This window comes from Acanthochromis polyacanthus, chromosome 23, assembly GCF_021347895.1.
Source record: "Acanthochromis polyacanthus isolate Apoly-LR-REF ecotype Palm Island chromosome 23, KAUST_Apoly_ChrSc, whole genome shotgun sequence".
Classification (NCBI taxonomy): Eukaryota; Metazoa; Chordata; class Actinopteri; family Pomacentridae; genus Acanthochromis; species Acanthochromis polyacanthus.
Window position 1 is genome coordinate 2407712 of NC_067135.1, and position 11621 is coordinate 2419332.

Consider the following 11621-nt stretch of genomic DNA (forward strand, 5'->3'; position numbering starts at 1 on the left):
CTCGTCTGTACCTCCTGTCTGGCTGATTTGCTGCCCAGATAAACAAACTCCTGCACATCTTCCTTTGCCACTCCTTCGATGGTAATAGGGGCCTTCTGCCTGTTGTTTGTCCTGAGTACTTTTGTCTTTTCTTGGCTGATCCTCAGTCCGACACGCTGCAAGGTTTCTCTCAGGGCGTCTACCTTCTCTTGCATGTCTTGCAGGCGTTGTGAAAGTAGAGCCAGGTCGTCTGTGAATTCCAGATCTTCTAACTTCCTCATCAGTGTCCACTGGATGCCTTTTCCAGAGCTGGCATAGGCTGTTCGTGTGACCCAGTCCAACACAACAAGGAAGAGAAGAGGTGACAACAAGCAGCCCTGTCTGACGCCGGTGGTTACCACGAACTCTTCTGAAAGTCTACCGTCATGTATGACCTGGCAAGAGTAGTCTTCGTAAAGTAGGCGGATAATGTTTATGGCTTTCTCTGGTGCACCATAGTGTCTTAGGATCTTCCAGATGGTCTGCCTGTCCACGCTGTCAAAAGCTTTCTCGAAGTCCATGAAGCACACACACAGGGACGTCTGCCACTCTATCATCTGCTCCATGATGACTCTGAGGGTCGCTATCTGGTCTGTGCAGGATCTCTCTTTCCTGAAGCCTGCCTGTTCGTCTCGGAGTTCCCGGTCAATGGCATCCTTCATTCTCTCCAGGATGATTCTGATAAACACCTTGCTTGGGATGGAAAGAAGGGTGGTTCCTCTCCTCTTGCCACACTGTGATAGGTCTCCACTCTTCGGCAGCTTCACCAGGAGGCCTTTCTTCCAGTCGGTTGGGATCTCCTGTCTCATCCATACCAAGTTCAGCAACTGGTGCAGGCTGTCCACCATCTCGTCTCTACCCTCCTTCAGAGCCTCTGCTGGTATGTTGTCCACTCCGGCTGTCTTTCCCTTCGTCAGGCTTCTCAGGGCATTGCGGATTTCCAGCTTGGTGATCTGTACGGCGTGGATGTTTAGTGGGGGGCTCGGGTGGATCTTGAGGTGAGGGGTGGTTCAATATCTCCTCAAAATGCTCCTTCCATCTTGCCAGCTGGTCATCGACGGAAGTAAGCGGCTGTCCTGTTTTGTCTCTCACTGGTCTGTTTGGGTTGCTCTTTCTTCCACTAAGGAGTCTTGTAGTTGTGTACAGGGCCTTGAGGTCCCCTTTCTCCACCGCTTCTTCTGCCTCGTCTGCCAGCTCGTTGTAGTGGGTTCCCTTGTCCTTTCTCAATGCCCTCTTGACATCCTTGGCCACTTCACTATACTTGCTGGCAGCAGTGTGCTTCTGGAGGCGAGTTCTGGCTTGGTTCAAGTCTTGCTTCAGTTTCTTCCTCTCCTCCACCTTCTGCCAGGTCTCGTCGCTGATCCAAGGCTTCCTGTTTCCTGGCGGTCTTCCCAGCACCTCCTCACAAGCGCCAACAGTAGCATCCCTCAGGCTAGTCCATGACCGTTGCACTGTTGTCTCTGTGTCTTCTGACTGAAGAGCCTCGAAGCGGTTGTGAAGAGCTATCTGAAAGGCCTGCTTGGTTTCTGGTGTTTTCAGTTTTCAAACATCAAACTTCATTCTTGGGTTCTTCTGTCTTTTCCATACAGCAAGCCTGACCCTCAACTTTGCAATCACCAGGTGGTGGTCTGAACCTATGCCTGCTCCTCTCTTGACTCTCACGTCCTGTGGGGAGCTCCTCCAGCGCTGGCGAACTGCGATGTGGTCGATCTGGCTCTCGGTCTGATGGTCTGATGACACCCAGGTGGCCTTGTGGCAACGACGATGGGGAAAGAGGGTGCCTCCGATTGTAAGCTCGTTGAAGGCGCAGAAGTCGGCGAAGAGCTCTCCGTTTTCGTTCATCACTCCTAGGCCGTTCCTGCTGGCGTTGTCACTCCCCACCTTTGTGTTCAGGTCTCCCATGAGGATGAGAATGTCCCTCTTGGAAATCGTGTCCACGACTGCCTGAAGCTGGGTGTAGAAGGCGTCTTTATCCTCTTCTTCTGCGTTGTTTGTCGTGGTGCACATCACCACGGACACTTTCTGGAACCTGGACTCAAACCTGGCCATCATGATGCGGTCAGACACAGGCTCCCACTCCATTAGGCTCCTGGCCGCCCCCTTGGACAACAGCAGTGCCACTCCAGCTTCATGGTGGTCGTCCACATTGTCCTTGCCCGAGTAGAGCAAAGTCTCTCCTGAATACAGTTTCTGTTCTCCAAAAGAGTTCCATCTTACTTCGCACAAGCCGAGTAATGTGAGGGGGTACTGGTTCATCTCCCTCACCGCTTGTGCACACCTCCCTGTCTCCCGAAGTGTCCTCATATTTCACGTTTCTATAATGAAGGGTTTCTTCTGCAAGAGCAGCTTCGGTCCTTCCATCAAAGTTGTCCTCGGGCGAAGAAGAGTCGTCGGCCCTACAGCTTCCTGACGGGTTTGGCTGCAGCGCGCCATAAGTCTCCGGAATGGAGCCCTGGTTTTACCAAGGACGGTGTTAGTGTTTTGCATACTGTTGTTGGTTTCTGTAACGGATTCTTTTTTCCGTGGATGAGGTGTTAACCCATCGCACAACCCCCAACCTGGAGGGCCAGAGGAACATTAATTTCGGAGGATCCCTACTCCTAGATGGATTGTCTACCACGACTGACAAGCTCAATCTACCCACTGTGAGTGCTCTTAGTCTGGTCTCTACCCTTCGACGTGACTGGCATGGGTGTCCCTACCAGGAGACGAATCTCCCGCCAGCATAGCTCTCCGGGTCACAGAGACACGCAAGCCCCCTAACCATGACAAGGTTGCACTCGCTAGGGGGCAATAATAAATATGCCTGAATAATCAGGTACATTTATATTAATAATGTTGTGGGGTCTAAATCTTAATATCTACATTAGTCGGTAAATTAATGTTTTACATCATGTTGAGGGATTTCAGTCGAATTATTTAAATTAGTTGGAAAAATTCAGATAAATATCTTTGAATTACTCCCAAATATTTAGTTGTAATAAAGTGATGACATCATGATTAAAATGTGGATGTTATGTGAAAATATGATGTTAATATAATTATAAACAAACTTATAACATTTTACCCATTAAAATTTAAATCAGTCAGGTTCATACTCTGATATTTCATTGGAGCTCCTTTAGCTTTGATCACGGCTCTCATTCACTGTGGCTTCATTTCAATGAGCTTCACAGCTTTTATTTCTGTCCAGAGATGATTAATTTCCTACTAAGATCTTGCACTGAAGATAGAAGATCCTAAAATCTTCTCCAGAACATCCCAAAGATTCAGGTGGAGACTTTTTTTTGGACAGATTCAGATTTACTAAATGCTGTCAGAATAACGTTCAGGTTTGAGCGTTTTAGTTTCTAACGTCTACATTTTTCTGCAGCTAACAGAGAGAAGAAGAACACACCGGATGAAACCCACACAGAATCAAAGCACCTGAACTCATCACAGCTTCCAGAGATCAGAGCTCCGACAGCGTAAGTTTATTGTCACTGTTTCAGCTTCACCAGAACATCTGCATATTTACTGATGAAAGTATTTCCCCCCTACAGAAATCTTCTATTTTTGCATGTTTGTCACACGGAAAAGATTTAGATCATCAAACTAATTTAAATGTACGAGAACCCAAGAAAACACAAAATGCTTTTTTAGATGATTTTACCTTTTGAAGGTTCAGCCCATCTCACCCGATGTGGAAAGTAATTGCCCCCTTAGCTAAAGAAAAACAAAACAATTGCATTTTGTGGCTTATCCTTGTCTAATGTTCAATAAATGTAAATTTTAGTTTTATCTGGAACGATGGCCAGTTTAGACGTTTGAAGACGTTAGAACAGGGGTCGGCAATCCGCGGCTCCGGAGCCGCATGCGGCTCTTTCAGCCCTCTGTTGTGGCTCCTTGTAACTTTGGAAAATAAATTGTTCTGCCTTTAAGGAGCGTTTCAATGCATTTTAATATAGAGAGTTTTATTGTGAAATTACCGCTCTTATTTGGACGTGTCACTCCACCGGATGTGCTGTGGTTTTCCCCTGGGTGGGACATGAGAGCGCAAAGTTGATGCAGAGAAGATGGAGAAGCAATGCCTGTAGTTTCACATCGTTTTGTACTCAAGAATGACAAGCCTGTATATTAAAGCTACACTCCAAGAAAGACACGTCTTGTCTTTGAGTCAAAAGACAAGTATCAGTATCTACTTAGTATCTACTCTTTGATAGGGTAATACACGTTACTCGCAAGAACACGTCCAGCATCCAGGTAGCAGGTCAGAGAGTCAGAGGAGTGTTGTCTTGGAAAATAGGGCAGCGACTTACCAGAGAAAAGTTATTAGCTTAAGATAAATAGACTTTACAAGTTAAATAGACATTCACAAATTATTGATTTCCAGCTAACATTACGTAACATATGAGGTCCAGGAGTAAAAATGACATTAACCAAGTAAGATAAATATTAGTGGAAGGACACAATTTAAAAAATGAATTTATCTAATTAGAGGCTTTGTAATTAATTAATCACGACTGATTAACAAGGACATAGAGGTAAAAAAGCGATATATGCAGTGTTGTCTTCATTTTAAATGCCAAAAGGATTTTGCGGCTCCCGGTGTTTTCTTTTCTGTGGGAAACGGGTCGAAATGGCTCTTTGAGTGTTAAAGGTTGCTGACCCCTGCGTTTGAAGTTTCACGATGTCTCAGACCTCCGCACCCAAACAGCCAAACAGGTTGGGAACCACTGACATAAACAATGAATGGGATGCGGGAAATTGCCGGACGGTATTCCCAATGGAGGAATCTCATTTTGGCCGCTTGTATCCGCGATCTTTTTCTTTCAGTCTCTATCCAGAGCTCATGACCATAGGTGAGTGTTGGAACGCAAATGGATGGTAAACTGAGAGCTTCCCCAAGCGAAAGAGTTCAGATTTCTCGGGATCTTGTTCACAAGTGACAGGATGAAAGTTTGCAAAAGAAAAATGAAAAGAAGCCTTGAACACATTGGTCCAGCCAGTTTAATGTGGACCTGGTTAGGACAACCAGCAAAAAGTGAAAGTTAATAAGGTGTCGCCTCACTTTGGGGTGTTATAAAGCGAAAGGCAAAGCAACACAATCCTTTAACTCTTTCCCCCTTGGACGCCTATTAGGAACAACCCATACATATACTACTAGGGCTACCCATAGAGCATAATTCTATAAATGACAACGATTTTTCACAAGTGATTATAAATGTGTTTCACACTCACAAAATTTATTGAAACATATACATATTTGGTATCTCCTGAAACCTTAGACTCTGAACTATCCATTTATGGATGGCAAAATGTAATTCAATTAATTATTTAAAAATAACACCTCAATGAAAAAGAGAATCTAACTGTGCAAAGTTAAAAAACGAGTACAAAAAGTACACTCAGCACCTGATAAAACAAGGTTCTAAACACTATATTCATAAAAAAAAGTTAAAATATATTTGTCAAAGTATTGGTAAAGATTTCATATCATGAGATACACAGTATAGACAGGAAAATACATATTTGAACCTGTTTTACACTTGTGTGTACCTCACTCGTTTTTTCCCCATTTAGCTCATCAACTCATTTACATTGGCAATAAAGAAACTCTGTAATTCTGAACAACTTTTTCATTATAGAAACATCTCATAACATCTGAAAAGTCAGATTAATCTGAACCTGATGTGATTTCAATGAATTATCTATGAAATACACCACACTGAAAATGAAAGTTTACATAGAAAAGTGCAAAAAACGAGAACAAAATAATACATTCAGCACCTGATAAAACTGTGTTTCAAAGCAGTATAATCATCAATATGTTTCAAAATATATTTGTCAAATTATTGGTAAAGATTTTATATCATGAGATATACAGTGTAGACAGGAGTACACCTGTTTGAACTTGTTCTACCATTTGTGTGTACCTCAATCGTTTTTTCCCCACATTTGGCTCATCAACTCATTTACATACTCCTGCACTCTGAATTGTCCTTTTTCAATATAGAAACATCTCATAATGTCTTAAAAGTCTCATTGATCTGAACCTAATGTGACTCAGTCCTCAGGTGGATGCAACTGCCGGAAACAGTCATTGCACATGTGTGCATTGCATGTTGAACAGCCAAATACAGTTTCATGGCGGCGTTCCTTCTTGTAGCAGCTTTTGCACCTGCGGTGTTTTCCAGGGAGTCGCTCAAAGGTGTGTGTCATCTTGCGTTTCAGCATGTCAATGTTTATGGGAGATCCACACTCGCGAATGGCTGCTCTCTTTCTACTGGAGAAATCATTGACCAACTCCTTACCCAGCTCCAAGATGAAATCCTTCTGGGTGTAGCGCTTTTTCCTTCCCATCTGTCTGGTTGATGCCAGTTTGTACACAATCCAGGCATTTACACGGCAGCAGTCAACCACAAACCATAAGATGTACTTCCAGTATTTTTTACTGGCTCTAGATGCTGCATACTTTTTCCTTAGTTGATCATGAACATCAACGCCATTCATGTGTTGGTTATATCTGCTGATAGCCTGAGGTTGTGGCACAGTCAGTTTCTGTCTTCCCACCTGTCGTTCACAGGTAACCATTTCACTTGGATGTGGAAGGCAACTGTGAGCAACAACTACAATGTTGTTGTCATTCCATGCAGTTACAGTGATGTTGCTTTTCTGAAAGCTCAGGGTGTCACCTCTTTGGGGCAGCAGTCTTTTGAGGTGCTGTTTCTTTTGTTTGATGGCAGGGGGGGTATCTTTTTTGTTCGTCATCATTGTACCACACGCATATATGTGGTCTGACAGGAGATGCTCCAGCAATGTAACTGAAGAGAAAAAACGATCAATGTAAACACAGTGATTTAGGCCCACTAAGTCTCGTGTCATCTCATGCACAACTCGATATCCTAGTCCATGAAGCTTCTGAAGAGGAGTCTGATCACGCTTGCCTGAATATAATTGAAAATCAGACATGTACGCTGTTCTGCCATCACATCTTGCCCAAAATTTTATTCCAAACTTTTCTGGTTTGTTTGGCATGTACATGCGCAGCTCTGTTCTCCCTTTATAGCCCTTCATGGCTTCATCAATGGAAATGTCACGAGTATGTGTGTAATACTTTTTGAAATTGTGACGTGCCATATCAACTGTAGGAGCGACTTTAGATACGGGATGATAACGAGGATCTTTTCTATCAATACGCGCTGCAGCATGATTGCAATGTAGGTACTGACAAAGTTTTTCATACCTGTTCATTGTCATGACGCGCTGAAAACCACTGGCTCCCAGAAATGGATCTCCAGACCAGTAGTCCGAGTATTCGTGCATGGGATTTACACCCATTAGAATGCATAGTCCAAACAACGCTTTGATCTCTTCTCCGTCCGTGGGAATCCAGTATTTGTCCTCTTGTCCGCTTTCTCGCCTGCAGAGCGCTGCATACGCGTTTGTTTCTTTAGCAATCCTGACATACTCCTCGTCTGTGAAGAAAAGACTGAAATACTTCAGCGGTGTAGCCTCAGTAACATCCAGATTTCTGGGCAAGTTGGGTCCATAATCAAGAACAAAGTCCTCGATAACTTGTTCGGATATCTCACGAGTCCAGGGAGAAGCTGCATCCCCGTCGCTGCGGTCGCCGCCTCCGCCACGCTCTTCCACCTCCTCTTCGTAAGTATCACCGTCCGAAATGTCACTGTCACTGCTTTCAACCGTGGGATTAAAATCCTCATCACTTTGAAAGCCCAAAAAGTCCGAGTCTGAGTCACTTTCCCCAAAGTTATCAAAAAAAAACTGCCGCTCATCATCTTCTGTCACTCTGCGCGCTGCCATTTTCTCATTGCCTCTCTCGTGTTGTGTTTTTCCCGGTCTCGCGTTCTTTCCCCCCCCCCCGAAGTGTACTTCGTGTAAATTCGGGAAAAACCGTCAAAAAATACATTCTTAAATCCTATTGGTCAGCGTAGTGAGGGCCGAGGTGCTCCCCACCTGTCACATCCTTGTTGCTAAGGAGAAAACGCAGCTGTTTCTAATGGTCGTCAAAAGCCGTCATTTGGGAAATGACGGAGGTGTCAAAAGTCGTCATTAAGGATACAGGGGGGGTCGTCAAATGTCGTCTTTATGGGGGAAAGAGTTAAGTCCTTCTGTGGGGCCTGGATTTATTGATATAGTACATCTGATGTGTTTTTAATTTTACATCAGAGCAAATACCCTCTTTTTACAGTTTGGAATCATTTCAAATTGCAATGATATTGCACAGGATTGTACTTCTTTCTGTTGTTCACTGTATATCTACATCTACCTTTGCTTTTTGTCAGTTCTTCCACTGTCAGAGACTTCAATGAGGTGACTCCACCGATGCAGAAACCAACATCTGCTGCAGGAACTTCAGAGCTGGAGCTGATTTCTGCAAACACCTCAGAAGCTGCTCCTGTTAGAACAACTGAATGTTTTAAACCTCTTGTCAAGAAGAGGGTAAAACGGTTTGAATTTGGTGAGTCTGTGTTCAGCAAAACTTTCTTTCCTCCATCTGAAAGTTTAATGGAAGACATCTTCTAGTCTACACCTAAATTATTATTCATTGGTGCAATCAGACTTTTGACTTCCTGTATATCTGCTTTGTGTTTTTTTTTCCTTTCAGTCAATTGCTGCTTAGGACATTCCTCAAAAAGAATACCACTGCCAAGGATTAAAGAATACTATATACAACATGAAGGAATGTGTCCTATTAATGCCATTGTGTAAGTAAAAGCTAAGAATAGCTAATTAACATGGATATGAAAGGAATACTATTTGAGGGATGTCACTGTATTGGAGGTTCGTGTTTTTTGTCTTTGAAAGACAAACTGTGCATCATATTTCCAAATGCCAGGATATTTTAGAGCTGCTTCTTACAACTACCAGAATAATAACAGATGTCTTCTTGTCTCTCAACAGACTGACTACCGTAACAGGAAAGCACATCTGTTTTGATCCAGATGATAAATGGGTCCAGAGGGTCATGAAACACCTTCAGTCAAGACTTAAGATTCAAGAAGCTTCACTGTCTGACAGATGTTAACTAAAGTTACTGTTGGACAAAAATACTAAACAGACTGAATTAACTGTAATGACTGGAAACAATAAAACGTCACAAATATCACAGTAAGGTCTGAACACCTGGACAGGCCTGTAGGGGTGAATATCTGCCTTCTTCTAATGTGATTTATGGTTCAAAATGATTCATGTTCATGTTATGGTTTAATTAGTGCTAAGAAGCCAGAGACTAATTCCTCCTATAGCAGAATGCTGAAGAGCAGTCAGACCATTCTACATGTTCAGCTATAAGACTGGAGGATACATAATGAATGCTAACGCTCAGAAAGCACATATTATATCTGCATTATGACCTTTTATATCCAAGCCTCTGCAATAGATTTCTGTTGTTTTGACTCCTGTGGGCCTTTAAGCCTTTGGTGTGGTTAGAAGTTGGTTCAGTGTTAAAAGTTCAGTGAATAATGATTCCTATGTCTGCTGAAAACTACATTATATCAGTTTCTAAATCTTCTATCACAAATGTATTGGCGGCTTATATTTGCTCATACACAGAAATATGAATAAATGATTTGCAAATGTTGTAAAAGGAGACTGATTGTTTTGAAAACAAAACATTCTGGAGAGATTTTTAATCTAAAATGAACATCCTGTATGATAAACAGCCAGTGCGATAACATAAACAACCAGTGCATCAAAATAAACATCCTGTATGATAAAATAAACAACAAGTGCGATAAAATAAACAGCCAGTTCAGTAAAAATAAACAGCCAGTGTGATAAAATAAACAACCAGTGCGATAAAATAAACAACCAGTGTGTCAAAATAAACAGCCAGTGCGATAAAATAAACAACCAGTGCCATAAAAATAAACAGCCAGTGCGATAAAATAAACAACCAGTGTGATAAAATAAACAACCAGTGCCATAAAAATAAACAGCCAGTGCGATAAAATAAACAACCAGTGCATCAAAATAAACAACCAGTGCGATAAAATGAACCAGTGCGATAAAATAAACAACCAGTGCGTCAAAATAAATAACCAGTGCGATAAAATGAACAAAATGTGATAGAATAAGTATTGTTACACATTACATTCAAAGTAATGTTTCGGTTAAGGCTTTTATTCAATAATTGGATTCTGTAGCAATTTAAAATTTTTAATTATTCCTCATTTTCAATTGTAAAACAAAACAGGATGGAATTATTAAATATCACATGTTATATAATAAACAAAAAGGTATTTAACACACTAAAACACAACAAGGTCAGAGGGCTGGAATGATGAGGAAATAGCAAAATAACATTTAATAAACTCACCTATAACTTTTTAACAACCTTCATTCAACCAGAAGTTTTTGACTGATATTTTCTACTGTTATTCCAAATTAAATTAGACTGAACACTGGAACCCAGCTCCTGTTCCTGTTCTAATGTAGAAGAACAGTTTCTGCAGAATGTTGTGATGTCACAGTGAAAGTGACCTTTCACCTGGATGTAAAATGACATCATCGTTTTATCCTAATTAGACATTTTTGTCACATTTTTTTGCATGTGTACTGTCAGAACTCTTGAAGCATGTAGGAGTCTCCACCTGCTGGAATGACCGAGTACTGCAGATAAAATACAACATAGACTGTACAGTTAAATCTAAATATGCTTAACCTCTTAAGCCCTGGCCATATTTTCAGAAAAAAACGCCGGGAATTCTTCGGCCCACCCGTGGGCTGACCGGGCTTAAGAGGTTGACATTAGGGTCAGATTTTTTACATCTTCTTCCCGTAATGCTTTCTAATTTAGTTTTGTCTCATAATTGTATATTACTGTGAATATTTATACTTCTATACCAGGGGTGTCCAACATCTGGCCCATGGACCAAAAGTGGTCCTCCAGAGGGTCCAATCCGGTCCTCAAAGTGTAAAAACTCCACAGAAGACATTAACTGCAGATAGTAAATTAGTAAAACTATAAATTTAAAATAATTTCTAGAACATGACAAGTTGTTGTGATCATAAATTACTGGATTGTTCATTGTTCTTTTGACATTTTGTGTCTCATTTTTGTAATATTTTGTCTTGTTGTTTTTAGTCAGACTTTTGACGTCTATCTCATGTTTTTGTCTGTTTCCTTTTTGTCTCATGAGACACAAGACAACAACAAAGGGATACAAAATGACCACAAAGACACTCAACAACCACAGGTCCGGTCTACTTGAGACCAAACTGGGCTGAATGTGAACTAGAATGAATTTGACATCCGTGTTCTAGAATATTCCGGATTGATATTTGTTCTTTATTTTTCTGCTGCCGGTGACAGTGAAACTCTGTGTAATTTTATACACCTGCAGTAACTTGTTGAACACACTGAGTTCACCAAGTAAAGTATTGAAAGTATTTGATTTTAAATACTTTCATTTACTGCAAATGAATATCTGCTCCAAATGTCTCCCTAATAATCATTATCAGCCTTAAAAACCCACAAACACCCCTCTATACTGGACCACACTTAGTACAGTCCGGTTCCCCTTTCTATAAATCTGCTTGGAATCTTCCACTTCCTGTTTGTCAAAGTGGCCTTCTACCTGGACAGGTTTAGTTGG